This window comes from Giraffa tippelskirchi, chromosome 6 (assembly GCF_054371585.1).
Source record: "Giraffa tippelskirchi isolate mGirTip1 chromosome 6, T2T-mGirTip1v1.2.pri, whole genome shotgun sequence".
NCBI lineage: Eukaryota > Metazoa > Chordata > Mammalia > Artiodactyla > Giraffidae > Giraffa > Giraffa tippelskirchi.
In genome coordinates, this window is record NC_137280.1 from 31,210,754 (window position 1) to 31,235,504 (window position 24,751).

General features: G+C 45.5%; 1 long non-coding RNA gene across 2 annotated transcripts in view; it reads right to left on the reverse strand.

Annotated features, from left to right (window-relative positions):
- LOC145511652 (uncharacterized) overlaps window positions 1–24,457 on the reverse strand; it is a 450,792-nt gene extending 426,335 nt beyond the window's left edge. Inside the window, exons 1-2 of one of the 2 annotated variants that reach the window (XR_014058030.1) lie at window positions 24,401–24,457; window positions 16,916–17,042 (exon numbers count right to left, since the gene is read on the reverse strand). This is a non-coding gene — a long non-coding RNA (uncharacterized LOC145511652). Of the gene's footprint in view, window positions 1–16,915; window positions 17,043–24,400 lie in introns of those variants that run through there. The other variant, XR_014058028.1, reaches the window with a different exon arrangement.
- Between the last annotated feature and the right edge of the window lie 294 nt (window positions 24,458–24,751).

Genomic DNA, 24,751 nt, shown 5'->3' on the forward strand with positions numbered 1-24,751 from the left:
CAGGAGCCTCTATTCAAGCTCCCCCAGAGCCGGTGGTGTCCACCATCCCCCAGCTAAAAATGTGCTTTCCATGGAATCTATGTAGTATCAGTTTGCATCAGGTAAAGCAAAACCAGAATCCCCAAAGCCTCGTGGGTTTGGAAACCTACCAAATCACTTTGCTCTACCCACCCAGTACTGCTAGGTATGTAAAAATGTAAATATTTTATTTTATAGTTTATATGGGGTGTTTTACAGAGCAGAGAAATCAGAACATGCTTAACATGACACCATAAACCCACCAGGCTCTCATATCACCCGGCTCTTTTCCTCTCTTTCCTCCCCTTATCAGGGAAGAGGGCAGCTCCTGCACCCATGAAAGAGTCTGACATTCCTCACAGAAGTTCCTAAACAAAACTGGGTCATTAGAGAGAGTGTGTGGAAGGGAAAAGCAAGTCCTCCCTCTCCTAAATTTGGAAACTTCACCTTAAGAAGCTCATATGCAACTGAATGCAGCATCTCACATGTTAAGTTGAGCCAGGGCTGTAAGAACAGCAGCTGAAATTCACCATGTGCCTGGCAAGTTCTCTCTCTGCTTCATTCTAACATGGTCTATGAGGTGGGCACTAATGGCAATAAGGGCTTCCCTGGTGGCTTAGACAGTAAAGAATCAGCCTGCAATGCAGGAGACCTGGGTTCGATCCCTGGGTTGGAAAGATTCCCCTGGAGGAGGGCATGGCAACCCACTCTGATATTCTTGCCTGAAGAATTCCCATGGATAAAGGAGCCTGGCAGGCTACAGTCCGTGTGGTCACAGAGTCAGACATGACTGAGCAACGAAGCACAACAGCAATAAAATCCACAGTAACAGCAAATACCCCTATAGTGCTCATGCTATGTCAAGCACCATGCTTCTTGTGTATCAACTTGTGTCATCCTTACAACAACCTGATGATGTCAGCAGACCTTATTCTGGTCATCATTTGATGAGGAAACAGGTGCAGGAACCTGCTCAAACTTACAGAGATAGTAAGTGACAGAGTCTGACCCTGAAGTCAGTGCTCTTAACTATGATTCTACCCATTTCACAGATGAGGAAATCGAGGTACAGAGAGGCAATGAGACCTATGCTCACAAACCTAGCAAGGGATCAGATGGGGTTCCACACCAAGTATGCCTGGCTCCAGAGCCCACATCTTGTTGGGACTGACAAACGGACACAGAGAGCAACCCAACTTCTTCTTCGTTGAAGAGTGATTCCTTGGACTCTGCTTTCTGGCACAGTTGCTGCTGTTGGCCTCAGTTCTGGCAACCCCGACAGTGCCAAGCAGAGTTTGAAGAAACAGCTTTAAGCATGGGTGAGAGGGAGCACTGCCTAAGTTATGTGATTCAAGCAGTAAAGCATCTGCTTCAATGCAGGAGACCTGAGTTCAATTCCTTGGTTGGGAAGATCTCCTGGAGAAGGAAATGGCAACCCACTCCAGTATTCTTGCCTGGAAAATCCCAAGGACAAAAGAGCCTGGTGGACCACAGTCCATGGGTCACAAAAAGTCGGACACAACAGCATACACATACACATGCCTATGTAACATGAGTTCAAGAGCATCCAAAAATATGCTCCTTCCTACCCTTAACGCGTCATTCCCTTGACTTTCGGGTCTGTCTCTTGCAGATGTAAAACATTATGTTACATCAATAATCTGTGTCTGAAATGCTTTTCCCAGACTTTCCTCAGAGAGGGAAGAAAAAAATAAAGGCTTTTGGGGGTTGAGGTAGGAAACGAGAGCAGACTCGGACCTACTAGGCATCCCAGACGGAGCCTATGCAGCGTTCACCGCTGGGATTCAAATACATCTAAACAGATTTAATGAGCTAGTGGGGCCAGGCTGCCAGCAGGACATTTGCATAAAGGAGTAAGAGGCCTTCTGGGAAAGCTTTCACCCCAATTGAGAAGAGGGTTAGCAGACAGGCTTGGCCCAGTGACAAGGCCCTCGTCACAGGGAAGCAGATTCAGTCCTGGGCAGAGCACCGGGTTCTATCACTCAGCAGTCCATATCTGAGAGGGGGGTGGCTGTGGGAGAGAGGAGGAAGTACCCCACTTGAGCGGTAGCCTGACAGTCTGAAGTGAGAGAGTGCTGACTCGCTGCCTGTTGGAACAGAGCATGACCTAAGGTGGGGTGCTCCCCAGGTGACAGTTTGGATCCTGGAAGACCCTGGTTCATCAGCCCTGTGACTCGGCAAAAGAGACAGGCACACAGTATTCTCTGAGGTGGCAACCCTGTCCCTCATTCACGCAGTAAGAGTGAAGGGCACTTAGCAAAACACACATGGTCCCTGCCCTCTGAAGGCAAAGGGACAAAGAAACATGGTTGGCCCATAGGGTCCATGGACAAAGTATTGAGAAGGTTATCAGAGGTCATATCACGGAGGATCACACTGGGGAAAATCCAGGTGATCCTGTGGACAGCCTGTCAAGCCCTAGACGTGTGAATGATGCTGTTGCAGATCACTCAGCCTCCAGGCTGCCTGCCTGCGGTCCACAGGGAAAAAGTGGGGGATTATTGAGGCTTGATGTAAAGGTTAGCCAATATTCCAGAAGCAGAAAGCTCAGCAAGCTAAATGACTTATCCAGGGTCATCAGTTAGCAAGAGAGAAAAGGCTAGAGCATGGGTCTTCTACTTATGAGTGCAGAATTTATTGGGAAAAAGGAAAATGGAAACTATACAGAATTCAGCTAATCCATGATGTAAACTATAGACCACATATATCTTCCTGTTAAAATGGTTAAATGTACACAAATATAAATATATAAGAAAAGAACGGGTAGGAGAGGGGAACTCCAGTATTTATTACCACCAGCTCTCCACCTACAGGTACCGCGTCCATGCATGCTAAGTCACTTCAGTCTGTCCAATCTTTGTGACCCTATGGACTGTACCCCACCAGGTTCCTCTGTCCACGGGATTTTCCAGGCAAGAATACTGGAGTGGGTTGCCTTGCCCTCCTCCAGGGGATCTTCCCAACCCAGGGATCAAGGTAAAGGGGTCTTTACCTTGGTAGCAGGTTTAGTGCTACCTGGGAAGTCCCACCCACATGTAGGTACATTCTTAACAGAGACAGAATCTGAGTGTCAACTGTCCATTCTTTTACCTCTCACTGATGTCAGCACTTGACAGTTCTCGCTGTTCTCAAGGGATTTCACCTGTATTTCACTTGCCGGAGTCATCACTATGCAGGTCTCCTTCCAGGACACATTGTCACCTTCACTTCTAATCTGTATCCCCTTAGGTCTCAAAATGATCTGCTCCATGATTTCTGATCTATGCAATTAGCTTGAGGGCAATGTTATATATTTATATCCATAGGCACTATCTTCATTTGGAAGTAGAAAGTGGAGGTAAGATAAGGAAAGAAAGACCAAAAAAAAAAAAACCAAACCTTCTTTTTGATCTGTCACACTCTACTGTAGTGACCCATTCTCTCTATACTGGTGTAAGGTCAGTGACTAAATTAGACAAAAATTTAGAACGAGGCAGCCTGCTCCTAATATTTCGAGCAGCAGTAATGCTCTTGGCTTTCCTTTCTTCATGGGTTTGTTGCCAAGCATTTCTATCAGATGAGGTGAGGAGGCTTCCTCTTAGTCAAATGCTTCCCTCTCTCCCCCAGCTGCCAGTCTTGTTTCTTTCTTCTCACAGTAAGTTCCAGGAATCAGCCCTCTTGTGTGAAAACTCACAGTCATAAAAGAGCCATCCTTTATTTGATACAGCCAACAGTTTAGAAACGCTTGGGCAGCGCAGACTTGATTATCCAATTATGGTCAGATTTGAGAAGCAAAGCAGAGAGGTGACTGTTGTTCTTACTATAGGACAAATGGAGACTTAAGTGGCTGAATAAAATGATGCCTGCCAAGCATTATCATGTTGCCTGGCATGTTCTCAGCACGCCTGTCTGAACTCCAAACGTTAGCAAACCCAGCTCTCTTACAGCCTTGACTCTTGGTCTACTCTTGGTCTACACTACCTCTTCAGGGGTGATCTCCTGCAGGCCTGAGGCTCTAAATGTCCCAATGTCTTCACAACTCCCAAATTTACCATCTAGTCCTGACCTCCCCTATTAGCTAGAGTCATATATGCAGTTTCCTGATGCTTCAAATTGTATCCCCTGCAGACAACCTCAAATTCAGCATTTCCCAACGAAAGCTCACAATTTCTGGCTCTGCTTCCACAATCTGCCCCTCCACCATCTCAGTGAAAGAAACCATCATGAATTCAAAAACTTAAGAGTCATCCTCAGTCACTCCCTTTCTTTCATCACCCCTGCCCTTTCCATACACAAATCCAATTTGTCACCTGGATCCATAGGCACGTTCTCCAAAAGATGTCATGAGTTGGATAACTTATACTCACCTCTCCAGTTACCCTCCTAATCCAGACCACCATTCTCTTTTCCCTGGATGACTATAAACTTGTAGAATGGGTCTCTCTGCTCCCATTCTTGCCTTCCCATGATCCACTCTCCACAGAACAGCCAGGGCAAAGCTCTAAAATAAAACTCAGATCATCTGACTCCCCTGTGTGACAAATGCCCATAGCTTCCCCCTGCACTTCAAATAAAATCTAAACTCCTTGTTCTGCCCCTGGTGATGGAAGGCCCACACTGACTGGCCACCTGTTTCTCTCTCTCTCAATCACCCTCCTGCTTTCTAACTACCTCCAGCCACGTTCCCAGCCCATCTTTAACTGGTGAACTTCTGCTTTTCCTTTAAGACTCAGACACTGCTTCTTCCAGAAAGACTCTCCTGAGACCTGTAGCCTGAGTTGGATGCTCCTTCTCTGATGTCTGGTGACTTATTCTCTCTCTCTCTCACATACACATTCCGCTCACACTGCTCACCTCACACTGGATTTTCTTCTCTGTTTAGGAATGACCAACCCACCACATTGTGAGCTACTTGAGGATGAGAATCATGTTTTGTTCATCTCTGTGGCCCTGCAGAAGTGTTGTGCTACAATGTTTACTGAATGGAAATTCACTCCTCCTCCTGGCAATATGAGCACCAGCATGCTGTAGCAGAAAAGAGGGAGTTAGGTGGGTAGCACCTGTCTTGCAAGCCTTACTTCTGTCTGGACCAGTCCCCATTGGAGACCCTTTCCTCTTGTATAGGACACCCAGGCTGAGCCCACAGGATTTCTGGGTCTGGAGAACCCTGGGTAGTCACTGAGCAGAGGACATGCATGTGGCCCCTATGAGGCTTGAGTCTCTACAAGTCACGCCAGGTGTTCTGAAGATCACATGTGAGGGTCAGACTCCACAGTACACAACACGTTTCCGTTCCCATCTGCCCTGACTCAAAGGAGCAAGCAGAGAAATATATGGAAGTCCAACGATAAAGAATGAGCTACAAGCCTCTAGTTGGAATTTGCATAAGATCTCACTTACTGCAACTTTCTAGAAAATGTCAGTGAGCTTAGCCAGCCATCCTGTTGACTTGCCCCCAGACAAATGGGAAAAAGATAGGTGATGTGATTGCTTTGATCCTATGGTTTACCTTTAGGGCTACATCTATCAGGTTCAAAGATTGGACAGCTCTCCATCAAAGGGCATCTCGATTGCTTCAACTCAAAACCCACTTTGAAGTTATCAGAAATGGAAGACTCAGAGTCATCTCGGTTCCCAAACAAAAATATACCTATCTGCCTGTTGTTATTGTTGTTTAGGTGCTAAGTCATGTGTGACTCTTTGTGACCCCATGGACTGTATCACTCTAGGCTCCTCTGTCAATGGGATTTCCCAGGCAAGAATAAATAGAGTGGGTTGCCATTTCCTTCTCCAGGGGATCTTCCCAAACCAGAGACGGAACCTGTGTCTCCTGCTTGGCAGGCAGATTCTTTACCACTGAGCCACCTAGCTGGATGCACACAAGTATAAACGGTATTTAGGATAAAATGGGTTAATGGAGGATGAGTGCCAGGTGTGGCAGCCATGAGAACCTATCTTGTAGATCTCTAACTACAGGAAGCATCCATCATTCACCAAGGGAAGCAGCTCTGAAATCCACTGCTGCTGACACCACAGTTGCACTGAGGCCACGGTTCCTCTGAGCTGCTCAAGCATTGGGGATATCAAGGTGAACCTACTTCTGGGAAACACGGGAAACTCCTGTGCTGGCTAACTGTGTTTCAGAGACTTCCTAGCAGCCTTGTCAAGGGCTCCTTAGGCTAGACAGTGGGCTTGGACGTTTCCACCCAAACTTCCTCCCTCTTTCCTTCACTTGCAGTCAGATGAAACAAATAAGAACATGCCTTATACTGCACCATATTTGGAGCTAATTCAAGTCCCATATTATTTGATGTTGTTATGATTCAGACATATTTTTATAGTGCTTTCTCTCAGAGTCAAGATGTTAAGTCACAACACGAGTGGGGCAGATCTGTGATATCAGAAGTGGGCAAGCTGTTCTCTGCACTGCACACCTCCTACCATTCCCACCCCTCCCACCAAGACTGAGATGTTCTCATGACTTAGATTCCCTGGTCCTCATGTTCTTCACCTGCAAGATAAAGAGAGTAATGCCAGGATGGGCTAGCATGAGGATTAACAGTAATGTTTGAAGAGCATCCATTGCAGGTCTGGCCCATGGCTTTGTGCTCAATAAAGGCTTTTGCTATTTCTATATTGCTATTTCTGGTCTCCACTTCTAGGTAGAGGTTTCCAGAGAGGAAGAAGCTGTCTTCTTTGTAGCTCCTCCTTTTTTGGTTTATTGAATTATAACATTGCAAAAAAAAAAGTATTTTTTCTATTTAAAAAACTAGTAGTGTCCCATTTAACATTTTTAAAGCTACACACACAAAGAAACTATTTTTAACAAAACACAAACGGAAGGGAACTGTTGGGATAACTACTCAGTTGTTCATTTATTCAATGTTTATTTGAGAACCAAGCATTGCAGACACAAAAATGAAAATGACACAGGTCTCCTTTCACAATGATTAATCTAAGAGGAGGCACAGACAGAACAAATCATGAGATGCAATAATCACTACAAAGAAATGTAAATAGTGCTATGGAGCACAGTGGGGGGGGGCAGTGACGCATGCCCAGGAAAGTCAGAGCTTCCCCAAAAAAGGTACGATTTGAACTGGTATTTTGAGGGAGAAATAGGAGTTTACTAGATGGAAGAGGAGAGATTAATAACTAATCTTAAGTATTCGACCTAGAAATCATGAATAATCAGGAAGGAAAGTTTAGCTAATACACTGAATCACCAGATAAGCAGAAAGATATCTAGTTAAAATAGTATGGAAATGGGGATTGTGGCTGTCGTTATTACCATCATCATCATTCTCTCTCTCTCCCTCTCACTTCATGGTTTGCAAGCCAAGTTGGTGGCACCCAAGGCAATTAGCCCCTCACTAGGAAACAACTTCCCTGGTGGCTCAGCTGGTAAAGAATCTGCCTGCAAAGTGGGAGACCCGGGTTCGGTCCCTGGAATGTGAAGATTCCTTGGAGAAGGGAATGGCTACCCACTCCAGTATTCTGGCCTGAAGACTGCACAGTCCATGGGGTTGCAAAGAATCGGACATGATTGAGTGACTTTCACTTTTCAGGAAACAGAACAAGAGCTGAGTTATTATTTGCATGGTCTGAGCGCTTACTGGCAGAATGAGAAGACAAGACTCTTGAAAAGGCCTTTCAAGACCATGCCATGAAAAGACTCACCGTTAAAACATCTTCCCAGTGCAGGGGTCCATATAAAAGCCCCATCCTACAAACCACCTAGTAGCAAGAAAAGAAGAGCCCTCAGCAGTGAGAGCTGGCCTCCACCACCATGTGATCACTGGGTTCAGAAATGCACTCCCACTTCCACAATCCCCACAGTTTAGAACAGTGCAAAACTTTGGAGGGAACCAGTGTGGAAACTATGATATACTCTTTCAGAAGAAAGGCAGACCAACCAGTTAACACACATTCAGTAATTTCCCCTATCAAACTATTCCAGGAACTTGTGAAAGTGGAGGAGGTTCTCTGGAACTAGGAGCCAAGACAGTGCCATTTACAGAATCTAGGCCTGTGCAATGTAGAAAAACCTTTCCCAGAAATCCCCTATGCAGTGGATACATCACACTGGGGCCAGCAACCACTCTTACCATAGTAGAGGGCTTATCAACTCAAGACTACAATCATTTAGGAAATCTAAAAGTCAGTTAACCCAACCAGCTTTTCTACAATGATGAAACAGAATGGAATGGAGCAGAATGAAACATGATGGATGGAATGAAATAGAATAGCACATAATTGGATGGAGTTGCATCAGGTTGAGTAGACTTGAATAGAACAGAATAACAGACTCTATAAAAGTACATAACTTGTAAAGCTAATATTGCTTTGTAAAATGTTGTGAACCCAAGGGTACATGTGTGTGCACATGCATGCATGCACACACACACACACAATCTGAGTATTAAAATGCATTTTTAATTTTGGTTTCCAGGCAAAAGAAATTCTATACCCACTCTCTTAGCATGCCTTCTCAAACTGCAGAGACTGAAAAACTAAAAATGGTATTTCCCATAATCTCTTGTAGCTAAGGGCTTCCCTGGTGGCTCAGCTGGTAAAGAATCCACCTGCAATGTGGGAGACCTGGGTTCGATCCCTGGGTTGGAAAGATCCCCTGGAGAAGGGAAAGGTTACCCACTCCAGTATTCTGGCCTGAAGAATTACATGGGGTCCATGTATACAGTCCATGGGGTCACACAGAGTCGGACATGACTGAGTGACTTTCACTTGACTTGCAGCTAAAATTTGAACATGATTTAGGTTGGCCAACCATATACAACTGCCTGACATTTGTTAAGTGTTGTTTTTCAGTCACCAAATCGTGTCCAATTCTTTGCAACCCCATAAACTGCAGCATGCCAGGCTGCTCTTTCAGTGACTTCCAGAGTTTGCTCTGACTCACGTTCACTTCGTCAGTGATGCCATCCAATCATCTCATCTTCTGTCACTCCCTTCTCCTCTTGCCCTCAATCTTTCCCAGCATCAGGTTTTTGTTCCAATGAGTCAGCTCTTTGTATCAGGTAGCCAAAGTATTGGAGCTTCAGTTTCAGCATCAGTCCTTCCTGAATATTTAGGGTTGATTTCCTTTAGTAATGAAGGTCAAAGTCTCACTTCAGGTCCTTCTGATGTTGCTGCTGATCAGCTTCATGGGGGCACTGGGTTACCTGCAGTAGCAATGCCAGAAGGCCCAGCGTCCAACTGCTGACCTCACAGAGGTAAGAAAGAGAGTTTTGGGGTTCTTGTTTTGCAAAGGTGGATCTGGAAGCTATAGCATCATTCTGAAGGCAGTGGTTGTCTCGATTACAACCCAGACAGTGGGTCCCTGGACCCATCATTGCTGTATCTGACTCCTCATCCTCTAGCTTCATGACTGTGGCTGAGGTGGCAGCCTCCCCAACAGGATCATTCTGGAGTCACTCCTGAAGTCTCAGGCCACTCTTTCAGACATTCACAGATTTCATGAGCACCTAATTCTCTTTCTGATTAAAAATAGCTAGGTTGGCTCATGTTAGCTGCCACTAAATCCTGTCTGATCATGGAAAACATTCATAGGCATTAAATAATTCACCCAAATTCTCATCTCTGAGTTGAATTCATGGCAAGGCTGGTACTAGAACCAAGTTCTTCCAACACTAAGTTCTCTGTGCTCAGTATTCACTCAACTACACATTGTAGGAATGGAAAGAAGGAACGAAATTAGCCTAAGGGAAGGGCTTAGGTTTGGGGTGACGTTTGGTACCTAAATCTGACTCCCAAAGTCCTGCTCCCCTCTGGAGTCGTTGGCTAAGAAAGCATTCACACAGAAACAAATAACAAAACACTATTGTTTTAAAAACATTAAAAAACAACAAGCCTCTGAGAGTCCCATTAAGTGGCTTCTTAGGTAAATTGAGGCTTTCCTGGTGGCACAGACAGTACACAATCTGCCTGCAATGCCGGAGACCTGGGCTCCATCCCTGGGTTGGGAGGATCTTCTGGAGAAGGGAATGGCAACCCACTTCCGTATTATTGCTTGGAGAACTCCATGGACAGAGGAGCCTGGCGGGCTGCAGTCCCTGGGGTTGCAAAGAGTCAGACACAAGTGAAGGACTAAGACTTGGGTAAACTGGAGAGGCGCATGAAGTTTAGGCCTCATCAAGACCCGGGTTCGATCCCTGGATAGGGAAGATCCCCTGGAGAAGGAAATGGCAACCCACTCCAGTACTCTTGCCTAGAAAATTCCATGGATGGAGGAGCCTGGTGGGCTACAGTCCGTGGGGTCGCAAAGAGTCGGACATGACTGAGCGACTTCACTTTCACTTTCACATTCCAACAGAGATGGTAAGATCTGTGACCAGACTTCAAGTGTCTGACCTGAGCAACCAAATGGATGAGGATGAACCTGTAACAGAGGCCCTTGGGTGTGGTTACCATCTGGGAGCAGGACCCACGGGAGAGTTTACCACACACACGGAAATCAGGCAGAGAGAGAATGAACCATGAGCTCCATCAATTTTTCAGGCTCTGACCATCCAGTTACAGCTCTTTCTGCAGTGAGAAAAAGGAAGCTATAAAATGGGTGGAATGAAGAATGGAAGGGCAGGCAGTTCTGCACCACTATTGGACAGAGGTAAGAAGATCCTGAGCATCATCTCTCCCTATAGAAAGGAGACCTGATAGGGAACTCCAGGTCCTGGGTTCTAGGGTACCCAGACAACCAGGAGAAACATGAGGGTATCATGTTCTGGAAGAACTGGGAAAAAACATTTGAGGAGAGAAAAGTTAGCAGCAAAATGCAGGGCATTACAGAGATCACTTGCCTTGCTTCACCATCACACTCAAGAACCTTTCAGAATTTAGAGCTCTCACATCCCATGGCTGTAACAACACCTATATGTGGAAACGAGCATCTTCTCTGGATTGGTGTTGAGGAATGCAACCTCTTACACCTCTTGCTGGCCCAGTTTAGCTCCATTCCCTTCTAAGTGACATTTGCTAATGGGCTGGCATTCATCTTACTCTGGTGAGTTTATTTTATCACAGACGCACTGAGGAGGGAAAAAATTGCAACTTACCACAATAAAGTAAATATCACAAGATAAATGACATTGTTGGAATGGAAACCACTTAGGGACTCAGAATGGTCAGATGCAAACAGTTTTTAGACTATTAGCTGTTAAAGGTTATGCCTTACGTCACCCAAAAGGGTTTTTCCCTAGATTTATAGCATGATCTCCAGTAAGATTTATTGCCTTCTTAATTTTTTCCCCCATTTTAACTTTATGAACCGTCAGCCTGGAATTCCTCCTAAGTCATTTAGGAATGAGGAGTTGCTGGTTTTTAAGAAATGCTGGTGGTATATGTTCTGCAAAGTTAATATTCTTATCATGAACCTGATTATGATGCCCTTGAGTAAGAACTGAATCATCTTCCACTTGCTACTCTAGATTTACTTTCTAATGTTTTCCATCCCACTGTCCTTCCCAGGAAACTGACCAGCAAAGATACAGAATAAGTGTCCCTGCCTTTGGTTTCCAGTTGGGTACAGACACAGGAAGGGCTGGCCAGAGATGGAAGGGAGGGAGGCGTTTATCCCCACACCTCCCTCCTCTCTGCTCCCTGGCTGACTGCTCCCTTGTCGCAGTCCCTCCTGATAGTTCTCTCTCTCCCTCTCTCTCCAGGTTCCAGGAATCACTCCCTCCCTGTGATCAACTGTACCATTTGTTCACAAATTTTCGTTTTCACTCTCAAAAGTGTCACCTTCTGCTGATGCTTTTGGACTTAGCCACTTGCTTTGGTCGATGGAAGGTGTGCAGGTATGACATTCATCTCATCAGAGCAGAGGCATTCTATGTGCTCCTGCGTGGACTGGCTCTGCCCCTCTTATTCTGCCCTCGATCCTGAGACCAGTCTCAGTGAAAGACTACTCTCAGCCTGGGTTCTCAAATGAGAAGACATATGGAGGTCATCCAAGCCTAGCTAAGCCCTATTGAGCCCAGCTGAACCCAGCTGAGGCCAGCAGAGTCAAACAGAACCACCACCAGCCTACACCCTTCAGGGAACATGCATAAGACATGGACGCTGGTCGTCATAAGCTACTGAAGTCCTGAGGTTGTCTGTTATCACAGCAAAAATCAACTCATACTCCACTCTCATTGTTCCTTCAGATCTAGGGGTTTGACCCAGTACCTACTGTTAGTAGGTTCAGAGATTTGCCATATTCCTTGTGGTTGCCCTACACCCTGCCCAAGACTTTGTAGCTTATTTATTTTAAAATGCCTCAATCTGCCTGATATGATTTACGTGATGTTTCTTGCTGAGACCCTGGCTGGTACATGTCACGTTTAGAGCTGAGAATATTTTTTAAAAAAATCACAGAGAAGCCTGGTATGGAGTAATATTTACCATAATCTAAGAATAAACAATAAGGAGAAAAAGAAAGGTGAGAGGGAAGAAGAGGAGGGGAAGAACACAAGAAGTAGGAGGAGAAAGTGAGGAAAGAGGAGGAGGAAGGAGAGGAGGGGAAGGAGGAGGAGGAGGAAAAGAGGAGAAAGACGGTGGCAGGGGAGGAGGAAGGCAAAGGAGAAATAATAGAGGAGAAAGGAGAAGTGGAGAGAGGGAGGCGAAGAGGAAGGGCGAGAGAAGAAAGCAATGACTGAGGTTTTACTATGTGCCAGACACTGCACTGAGAACTTAAAGATAATCTCATTCCGTTTCTACAACAATTCTAGGTACTATCAATTATGCCCTTTTACAATTAAAAAAATTAGATGAGAAGAGAGAAAGCAGCTTTTTCAAGGTCACCCTCAGAAAAGTCCAGATAAATTCATCCACAGCCTCAACAAAACAAGCAGAACACATATAGTAATGGGAAGGCCTCCTGATGAGAGCATCTTGAAGGATGCTGGAGTGATGCGGGTTATCCAAAACTCTTGACCAAGGGAAATACATCAACAAGTAGAGTTTGCAAAATATCAACAATAAGCAAGCCAGTTCTTGTCTTTACAAAATGTAAGTCTCAGAGTAGAAAGACTCATGTGGGTTCTGAGGATTTTATGAAAGAATTTCCATGAAACTGCCAAATACGTACACAGGTGAACCCTTTGTGGTACTGGGGTCATCCACTGGGATCATCCATTGCAAAGCTAAAGAAAGTGAATCCCCAGGCTCTTCTCTGAGTGAGGGATTAACATACAAGCTCCCATTGTCTCTTAGGGCTTTATTTCTGCCTCAAGTGTGTCCTCACAGAGGCAACAGTTTGAAAGAGGCTTCCATTCTGCATGGAAGTCTGGTGGCTCAGGCGGTAAAGAATCTGCCTGCAATGCAGGAGACCTGGGTGCAATTCCTGGTAGGCAAGATCCCCTGGAGGAGGGCATGGCAATCCACTCCAGTATTCTTGCCTGGAGAATCCCCATGGACAGAGGAGCCTGGCGGGCTACCGTCCACGAGGTCGCAAAGAATCGGAGGCAACTGAGCACAGCACAGCACAGCTGCCTCTAGAAATGCAGGCAGATTATTCAATTCTAATTCATCATTCAATTCTAATGAGTCTTTTGGAGGAAGCCAGGCACAACTAGCTCTGCAACAGCACCAGTAACCACTTACAAACCATCAACATGTTGTCTACCTGCGGATTCCACTGAATTCTGACCTTGTCATTTACAACCTTGCCATGTATCTTGGTGATTTGCTTAACTTTTCTGAGCATTCATTTCCTTCCCAGGTGGCGCTAGTGGTAAAGAACCTGACTGCCAATGCAGGAGATGTAAGAGACATGGGTTCGATCCCTGGGTCAGGAAAACTCCCTGGAGGATATGGCAACCCACTCCAGCATTCTTACTTGGAGAATCCCCTGGACAGAGGAGCCTAGCAGGCTACAGTCCATGGAGTTGCAAAGAGTTGGACATGACTGAAGCGACTTAGTATGCAAAACAGAATAATGAGGACTTCCCTGGAGGTCCAGTGGTTAAGACTCCGTGCTTCTTCTCAATTCATCCCACCTTCTCCTTCCCCCACTTTATCCACAAGTCTAGTCTTTACATCTGCATCTCCATTCCTGCTCTACAAATAGGTTCATCAGTATCATTTTTCTAGATTCCATATATATGCATTAATATACAATATTTTTCTCTTTCTGCCTTACTTAGCTCTGTATTGCAGACTCTAGGTTCATCCACATTACTACAAATGACCCCATTCCATTCCTTTGTATGGCTGAGTAATATTTCATTGTACATAGATAGCTAGTGGGAAGCCGCTGCATAGGACAGGGAGCTCAGCTCAGTACTCTGTGACAACCTAGAGGAGTGGGATGGGGGGTGGGAGGAAAACTCAAGAGGGAGGGGATATGTTTGGTTTGGCTTAGCCGCTCGGTTGTGTCCGACTCTTGCGACCCCATGGACTATAACCCACCAGGCTCTTCTGCCTATGGGATTTCCCAGGCAAGAATACCGGAGTGAGTTGCCATTTCCTTCTCCAGGGGATCTTTCCTACCCAGGGATCGAACCCAGGTCTCCTGTATTGCAGGCAGATTCTTTAACAACTGAGCAATCAGGAAAGAGGGAGGAGATATATGTATACATATAGTTGATCCCCATTGTTGTACAGTAGAAACTAACATAATATTGTATAGCAATTATACTCTAATAAAAAAAAAAAAAGATTTCATGTTTCTACTGCTGGGAGCACGCGTTCCATCCCAGATTGGGGAACTAAGATCCCACATGCTGTAAGGCATGGACAAAAAAAAATTGAGAAGAATGCCTACCACATACACATTTGGAGTGAAATCTAAAAGAGATAACAAACGTTATCTCACTCTCTTTCTGGTAATCCATAAACATCCCTCCAGCTATCACCATCCTGACACACAAACAGATGTGTACATATGCACCCAGCACACCTTCTCCAAGTCCTCATCGCATTTCCCCACTACCTGCAAGCCTTTTCTCCCTTTCCTGCCCTCATCCTGTTCTAATGACCAGTGTTCAGACCATCCTGTCTTCCCCTATACATCTAGACTTTCTCTCCTTTTTCCCCTTCCCTCTCTCCAGCACCCTGCCATCTCCTGTACCCACACCTAGACACTCATCTTCCTTCTGAAATCTTCCCTCCCTCCTCCAGTAACAATTGCCTTATTCAAGAGCCTCAACCTCCTTCCCTGCATCTGTAATCATCACTGAAATGCTGAGCACAGCTGGATTTTCAAAGCCAGTGGTTAATTGCAGGGAGCTGAGGGTAACCCAATGGCGGATTCAAGTATTTAGAGTGTAAAATAATGAAGGTACTAGTGAGCAGACAGCTGAAAATCATCGTACAACCCCCTGAACAGCTTCCAAGGGTTCTGATGAAAGTGCCTCTCCCCAGCTGGTGAGGTTTGTGCTTGAGCTGGGAGGCAGACAAGAGCCAAAGACCACCCCAGGGAGATGCACGGTGGGGAGAGTGTATCCTCAGACCTACAGGAGGTAACTTGTAGGTTGCTAACTTCCCCAGTTACCATGGCAGCTGGGCTCAGAAAGGATTACACAGGAAGTAAGCAGCAAAGTCTTTAATGAGGTGATGACCTTGAGGGGCTAAGTCTCTCCTCACCAGACACAGCAGTCCCCTCCACCCCATCCCCATTAATGAATGAGCCCCACTAACACCCCTTACACAAAGAATAGGCCTAGTCTCCCATGGATGAAGAGGGAACCTGATCAAATATGTCAGAGCCCAGCTGAGAGGTCTTGAGAATAGTCATTCTGTGCCCCCATCATGCCATTTATTTATTTACCTATTTTTGGCTGTGCTGGGTCTTTGTGGCTGTGCACAGGCTTCCTCCAGTTGTGGCGAGCAGGGGCTACTATAGTTGCTGTGCACAAGCTTCTCATTGTGGTGGCTTCTCTTGTTGTGGAGCATGGGCTCTAGGTGCACGAGCTTAGCTGCCTTGCATCATATGAAATCTTTCAGACTGGGGATCGAACCTGTGTCCTCTGCATTGGCGGGTGGACTTTTAACCACTGGACCATCAGGGAAATCCCCTATTATACCATTCTTTGCCTAATCTGCAAATTTTCAGACCACAATGGATAGATAATATCCAAGAATTATTAATATATTACTCTACCGGCCATCATGTAGTTGTACTACATGAAGGGAAGTTTCCTGAAGAGGCTTCAACTTTTAAAATGCAGTTTTTAAAGTATTTACTCTTTGTCAGCCCTGGGGACAAAGCAATGAAAAACTCAAAGCCCCTGCACTCAAGGAGTTTATGATCCAAGGAGGAGGAACTGAAACAAGCAATTTTAACAGTGAGGTAAGACCAGCAAGAGTAGGGAGTGGGGAAATGAGGAAAAGTGCTTGTCTTGTGACAAGTGCTCAAAAAAGGATTTAATGTAAATGAATTTTTTAACTGTGGAAATAATCAACAGCTGGAACAAAGCACCAGGTACCTCCCTAGGACAGAGTATTTGTACCTTCTGTTCCTCTGCTGGGAATACTTTTCCCCTAGTGACTAGTGTATGAGCTTCCTGTTGCTGCTGTAACAAATTTCTATAGACTTAGCAGCTTAACACAACATAAACACATTCTATTACCGTCACCGTTACTGGTCCAGTGGTTAAGAATCTGCCTGTCAATGCAGGGAACACAGATTCCATCCCCAGCCTGGGAAGATCCCACGTGCCGTGGGGCAATTAAGCTCGTGTGCCACAACTACTGAGCCCACTCTAGAGTCTGTGCTCCACAGTGAGAGAACCCACTGCAACAAGAAGCCCACAAACCACAACAAAGACCCAACACAGCCGAAAAAGTAAAAAAAGTTTTAAAGTTTTTTAAGAAAATAAATAAAATCAAGGAACCATCAAGGCTGCATTCCTTCTGGAAGCTTCAGAAAGAATAGGGATAAAACCTGCCTCCTTACCTTTATCTGCATTCCTTGCCCCTCTGCACATCTTTCCAGGATCTTACTTTGGTCATCATATCTCCTACAGCTGACTCTGACCTTTTTGCTTCCCTTTATAAAAATCCTTGTGATGATCTTGAATCCACTGAAAAAACAAAACAAAACAAAAATAACAGCCTCAAGATAACCTTCCCATCTCAAATCTTTAACCGCGTTTGCAGAGTCTGTCCCACCAGCTAAGGCAGCACAGTCCCAGGCTCTGAGGAACGGGCTGTGGACACCATTGTGAGGCCATTATTCAGTCTTTTGCAACTCTCAGGACTCCTGTTCTTAAATTCTCTGCTTAGACACTACTTACTTTTGAGGGTTTCTTGGCCAATCTAGCATCAAATAGACATACTACCTGTACCTATGGCACTCCCTGTCTTCTTTACCCTAATTGATTTTTCCCCTTTATTTATCCCCATCTGAAATACTATGTCTTTACTCATTTATTATTTATTGCGCCCCCCCCCCGCATCCCCACCATCACCACTAAAATATAAGCTGCATGAAGGCAGGAACCTTGTTGACCCTGATGTCACCAGAGCCTAGAGCAGTGCCTGGTACTCAATATGTCAAATAAATGAAAGAGAGTAACCTACAGAAGAGATAACATTGATAATGAGAAGTCAGCCAGACAAAAGGGTAGTAAAGAGAAACCAGGGGTTAAAGAAAACATGAACAAGGCAAGACGCTCGGTTAACTCCAGAAACATCATTCTGAAGCGGACACTGTTGTGCTCAGTCGCTCAGTCATGTCTGACTCTTTGCCACCCCATGGACAGTAGCCCATCAGATTCCTCTGTCCATGGAATTCTCCAGGCAAGAATACTGGAGTGGGTTACCATTTCCTACTCCAGGAGATCTTCCTGACCCAGGGATAGAACCTACGTCTCTTGCATCTCCTGCACTGGCAGGCAGATTCTTTACAACTAGCACCACCTGGGAAGCTGGACACTGATGGTTCCCCAACTAATAATCCACTCTTCCATTTCCCTTCAAATGGATCCCCAGTTTTGAGCATAACCCACTACTCAGGTACACACACCCCATACACACTGACATGATGCTCTGTTCTTTGTCACACAGCCCCTGGCCCCAGGGAGCTACATTTCCCAGGTTCCCCATCAGCCATTGATTTGACCCGTGGAGGTGCTGGTAGGAGATAGGAAGTGTAACGGATTAAATTATGCCCCCTCAAAATTCTTACATTAAAGCCCTTACTCCCAGAATGGCTGTATTTAGAGGTGGGGCTTTTCAGGAGGTAATTACGGTGAAATGAGATCAAAAGGGTAGGGGCCCTAATTTGATAGGACTGCTGTCTTTTTAAGAAAGGAAGAGACAGCAGAGTGTGAACCCTCTCTCTGCACACAGAGGAAAGACCATGTGAAGACACTGCAAGAAGGCAGCAGTTGGCAAGCGAGAAAGAGAGGCCTCACTAGGAACTAATCTTGACAGCACCTTGATCTTGGACTTCTGGCCTCCAGGACCATGAAAATAAATGCCTGTGGTTTAAGCCACCCAGGCTGTGGCATTTCCATTTTGGCAGCCTGAGCTGACTAAGACAGGAGGGAAAGAGAAAGAAAAAGCCAGGGTATTTCTCTCCCTTCTTCCCTGACCCAGGCACCTTTGTTTCATCAGTGGTTCCAACTGGACAGGCCCACATGGCCCCTGCTTCTGCCAGGTGACTGAGGTCCCGTCTGTGGCCTTTGTCCCTACACCTATGACTCTCTGCTAACCTCTGGGTGGCCACATCATCGGTGTTGACTTCTCAGCTCTTCTTTATCTGTCTGATCAGTTCCCTGCATTGAGTCCCCTCAGTTTAAGAATGCACAAGGTTTCCTATCTCCCTGGTGGGACCCTGCTTCACATCTCTTATGGCATAGAAGGAAGCAGCTCAGAGGATGTTAGAGGGCATGTGGGGACCGGTTCACCCCTTGACCATCAAATTGCAGGGGGCAGTGTCAGAGCTTAAGGTGAGGCATATCCAGGGAGCAGTGGGAGCCAACACAGAATCATTTGCAGGAAAGGGAGGGCCATTTTCAGGGCTCCATTTTAGAAAGATCATGTTACAAAAGGCATCTACTCCAGCACCTGGAGAATTATTCTCTGGGGCTTACATGTTCCACATGGTTTCTCTAACACTGCATAGACACTACCTAAGATTTCTCTTCCAAAAGGAATGACAGCGAGAAGGAGAAAAGAGACAACATATTGTTCAGAAGGTGAGAGCTGGCCCTCCCACTGGCTCTGGACTAGGCATCTGACTCATAAATTGTGTCTGACTCCTAAATTTTGCCTGAACCACAGCTGACACAGTAGGGCATGCTGTGGAAACTAGTGTCCCCATATACACCCTTCTTCGCTTTGCAAACCCCAAATTCTTGTGCTTAGAAGCCAAGAACAGTAGGGGTTGAGACATGCAAGTCAGAAACTCCCCAGTTAGCACTTTGAATACAGGATTTATCGATTCCAAGTAAGGGTGTCATATGGGTGATACAGCACATACCAGCTGGTCGCCGTAACTCAAGGGCCAACATCTTGATCTGTACAATCAATCATATGAAGCAAGCAGAGGCCTAGTTGTTCTCTGTCATCCTTCAGCAAAAGTTCTCCAGCTTTTCTCCCGCTCTTCCCTCAACTCTTTCTTCCTTACTCTTTTTGTTTGTTTGTTTGTTTTTGAATATTCTTGGAAACACTTCTCTGCCAATCACTGTCAGCAGCTACTCAGGCCCGGGAAAGCAACAGCAGATGCACAATGAGATGTACCGACTTGGAGATGAGCCACAGGGAGTGCGTGGGAGGGAGTCCTCCTTGGGAGAAAGAGCAGATAAAACACTAGATGCTAACCAGCCCAAAACACATTCTAATTAAGTAAGACTCATTCTTCAGGTGCGTGGACGGGCAGACAACGGAATTGAACACTTCATCAGGCAGAACTGATTTCTTGTAATATTAGAAACGTTATTTTCCTCCAAGAGAAAGCTGCTCAGATTGCTACTCATTGCTAATATATTTGAGTCAGAAGAGGACAAGACAACAGCCTCCAACAGGGGCACGGGAACTAAATGGAAACAGACAGTGTCGGAGCTCAAAGTGGGGCCTCCTGTCCCCAGAGGCCAGGAATCATCCGAAAAGCTCTAATGACAGATGCCCTTAATTATCAAGGTCAGAGCGTCAGGCTGGGGTGAATAGGTGAAGGGAAACAGGTTTTAAGGACACTGGCCTATTTTAGAAATCAGCTAAGCTTTGTAGAGTTTAAGAAAAGCCATGGATTTCAGGAAGAGGTTCAAAGGAAATTTGGAAAATCTCCTGGTCCCTCTCATACTCAACACTGATCTGCACAAATCTGTTTGTCAGAGCACAAGAGGAATCCTCCACTGTCTACACAGGGTCACTTGCATACCAAGGATTCAGCAGGGCCCGTGGCTGGGAGGCAGCAGGCTTGGGTGGATAAGACATCACTGGTCCAATAGTGGGACTCCTGTGTCAGTTTCCAAATATTAGAGTGTCATCGAGTGTCCCTGAGATACACTCACAGGACTAACTTCATAACCTATTTTGGTATTTCATAAGTTTTAATACAGGAGAGGTGACTGGGACCTCTCCCAATACTGAGAGGCCCTTGATACCAAGGACTTGATAAAATCTCATCAATAAGACCTGCAAGTCCCAATGCCCCCACAAGGAGCAGATAGACCCAGACTTCTTTGATACTTTATATATTGGGTTGGGTTTCACCTGTGGCTTAGCTGGTAAAGAATCCACCTGCCATGCGGGAGACTTGGGTTTGATCCCTGGGTTGGGAAGATCCCCTGGAGAAGGGAAAGGCTACCCACTCCAGTATTCTGGCCTGAAGAATTCCATGGAATTCCATGCAATACACTCCATGGGGTTGCAAAAAGTCAGACACGACTGAGTAACTTTCACTTCACTTCATATTGGGTTGGCCAAATGTTCATTCAGGTTTTTCTATACTATCTATGGAAAACTTGAATTTTTTAGCCAATTCAATACAAGGTTTCAGTTGGGTCTCCATAGAATGTATGCTTGGGGTAGGAGTGGGGGTCTTTTCCTGGAAAAAAGGATAGAAACATTCATTCCCAAAGGACAGAACATGAGAAATGAACAGCAGTAATTCTTTTTTAAACCCCTAGAATTTCTATGACTTTGTCAGACATTTCTACTACCCCTTTCCTTCTCTCTCTCTCTGGAAGGTCCATAGCCAGGCTCTCACTCTCTCTCTCAAATATTCTTCTAGCCCTTCTTTCCCTGGCAACTACTGCTTATCTTTCCAACCTGAGCCCCAGGAAATCCCTTCCTCCAGTAAGTCTTTCTGACTTTCACAACAGGCTCTTGTAATGTCACCCTGTGGCCTACTATACTTTTCCTCCATGGCTCTCATCACAACTGCAAGTCACCGATTGCTTTTGTGACTATGTTAACTCCCCCTCCAGACTGTCAACCCCAGGAAGGCAGTGGCAACCCCTCAGGTCTCCTGCTGCAGGAAAGGTGAGTGACCGCAGGCCCCAGCAGCCACGCTCATCTGCATCCACCATGGCATTAGGACAAGACCTCCCGTGGGCTGTTTCCAGCCACCGACCATGGTCAGCTCAGAATGCAGGCCATTCCTGCCAGGTGTGGGACTCCTCTGACAGGAGACTTCAAGGGTTCCCTGTTCACCTGGCCGAAACTTTCTCAGAAACGGGCCGCAGTCCGAGACTCTTGCTACCCAGACTCTTTCCTTCCCTCTCTCCTTCATAAGCTCATCGGAAAGCTCTCCCCACTCTTTTTCTCTCTTTTTCTCCCCTTCTCTTTCCTCTCTCTTCCTAAGGAACTGGAGGACTTGCATTGACACCGGCAGTAATTTCTGCTTTTTCCCCAAGACCTGGAACAAGATCTGGTGTACAACAGGCGCTCAATTAATATATGTAAAATGAACATACGCTCTCACACCAGGGGAAGATCAGCCAAAAGAATGTGGATGAATCAGCGTGGATTGAACTCATTCTCTGGGAAAATGACACCAGGAATACACCCTAAAGAATTGATACTAGTACCCTATTATTCCTCAGAGGCATTCGTTACGAGCCATGCAAGCTCCAATCATCACATTCTCCTCAGAGCCTTTGAGAATGACCATGTCAATGGCTAGAGAAAAAAGCTGTTCTCAACACTGCATCAGCACCAACATAACTACATTTTACTGAGCACTTTGTGTGTGTTAGGCATTGACCACACAATTTATAAGCATAGATTTATTGAATTCTCACAATAGTGGTACAACGTTACTCTTACTCCCATTTTACAGATGAGAAAACTGAGCCTTAGTAAATCAGGATATGGTTTAAAAAAAAAAGTCAAAAACTATTTTTTGGCTTAAAATTATTGTATGTAAATACAAGTTCTATTCCTGACATCCCACGCCTCCTCCTAGCTTTCAAAGGAGTTGATAGACCTTTTGAGCAGTGTCAGGTGCTGAGTCTGACTTCTGCATCTGAGTTCCTACTTATCTTGGACCTCGCATCAACCAGGAACACCTATGACTTACTTGATGGAGTCAGGCTTCAGGGACCCAAGGTCATAGCAACAGACATGCTCTTACACAGACACTCCAGTTCTTACCAGTTCCAGGAAAACCAACTCAGTTGTCTTTCCCACAGTACAAAGCCCACTTGCTAACTTTTCTTGTCCCTGATGAAAGCTGGCATCAGCCCTTTCTAAGGTGAGGCATTTTATTATCTTTAGTTTTCACATTATCTCTGTGACTGTGCTCAGAATCCCCTTACTCTGAGCTTATTGTTTTAGCCAGGCAACTAGGAAAGAGTCTATTTTTATTTCATCCTTCCTTTTCTTTTTAAACTAATAAACATGAAAATCTCTCTATCTCCCGACAACTTTTAGACTGACTAATTACCACAAGTGACCAAGAAAATTTGGTTGAGTTTCCCTTTCAGCAGATATCAAGATGGGCAAGTTACAAAACCAACAGATTCCCTTTTGCTTTAATTTTTTAATTTCCCCCAATACAAAACTAAACCGTAATATTAAAAAGTGTATTCAAACAAAATCTAACACTCCCACTTCTCAAACCCCACTGTGGATACTCCTGGAAATCCGGCTGTGCCCACCCAGTTGGTTTCCACTCCTTAGTAAAACTGCCAGTGACAAGTGATATCACAGCCCTCCAGACGGGAATTCCCAGGTGACATTAGTGGTAAAGAACCTGCCTGCCAGTGCAGCAGACAAAAGATGCAGGTTCCATCCCTGGGTTGGGAAGATCCCTTGGAGTAGGAAATGGCAACCTACTCCAGTCTTCTTGCCTGGAAAATCCCATGGACAGAGGAGCCTGGCAGGCTACAGTCCATGAGGGTGCAAAGAGCTGGACACGACTGAAGTGACTTAGCACCCACACACACTAGTGGGGATCCATTTGGTTCCAGGCTTATTTCGCCCCTGAGAGACAACCTCAATATGAGCCACTCAAGAATTGGAAGAAACCAGCTCACGAAAGAAAGAAAAGAGACCCTGTTCCCACATTGTCCCGCTCGTCTTTGACAGACTGCAGCCTTCCGACTCAGAGCTCTGAGGCTGCCAGACTTCTTTCGCCCTGAAGCCACATCTGGTTTCCTGATTCAAGTCTCTCCTTTGTCAGAACGGGTTTCTCTCCCAGCAGGGTCTCAGGTCCTTCTAATGCTTCTTAAGCCTAATTGGAGTCGGGAGTATGAGACGTCTCAGCCGCAGTGGAGAGTCAGGTCGTCCCAGGGAAGGAGACCTTGGTCCCATTCCTAGGATTCGCCAGTTGTGTTGGCCAGGATCCTACGACCAGTGAGGTGAGCCAATCCCATAACCAGTTTCGGTACCTCAGTTTCCCCACTCATAAAATGTAGCTCTGGGACTTGGGAGTCTTAATGAGCATTGGCCCTTCCTGGATAAATTAACCAGGTGCCGGAAACATCTGTGGCTGAAAGCGGAGTCTGCTGTATAAACAGAATCTAGTATTCTTATACACAGAACTGGAGCTAAAGCTCAAATACCAACTAAGCCTGACTTCATCCTTAGTCCTATTTAGTGAGCCTCTTGGGAAAAGTCAATCTCTTCTCCTCTGGACTAGGTTATATTTGAAGAACTCACCTTCTCATTTAGCTCACTCTCTTAGACTCAGGACAAAAGGTTTTTTGTAAAAAATAGAGGAACCAGTCATACTTACTGCACCATTTTCCACTTAAATCATATAACGATACTCCAGAAATAAATACCCCCGGAGAATGTGTGTTCCATAAGGACATGGACAATATCTGTTTTATTCACCATGAAATCTGCAGAGTATTGATTCATAGAGGATACAAAAAAGGACTATTTGAACAAATAAATGCATAGATAATAGCCCTAGAAAACTAATACATGTTTGCGTAGGAATTAGACTGGGCTTCCCAGGTGGTGCTAGTGGTAAAGAACTCACCTGACAATGCAGGAGACATAAGAGATGTGGGTTCGATTCCTGGGTTGGGAAGATCCCCTGGAAAAGGAAATGGCAACCTACTTCAGTATTCTTGCCTGGAGAATTCCATGGACAGAGGACCCTGGTGGGCTACCGTCCATGGGGTTGCAAAGAGTTGGACACGATTGAGCAACTAACACTTTCACTTTTATAGCATCTCCTTCCATGCTTCAGTTTATGACTTATTAGGGCAGAAAATACTTGATAAACCAGTGAAGGCTCAACAAGGTCAACTAGACACAGGCAGTGGCAGATCAGGTCTCCAAATACCCAATTCAGTCTTCTTGCCTTTACAACTCACTGCTTTCCTTA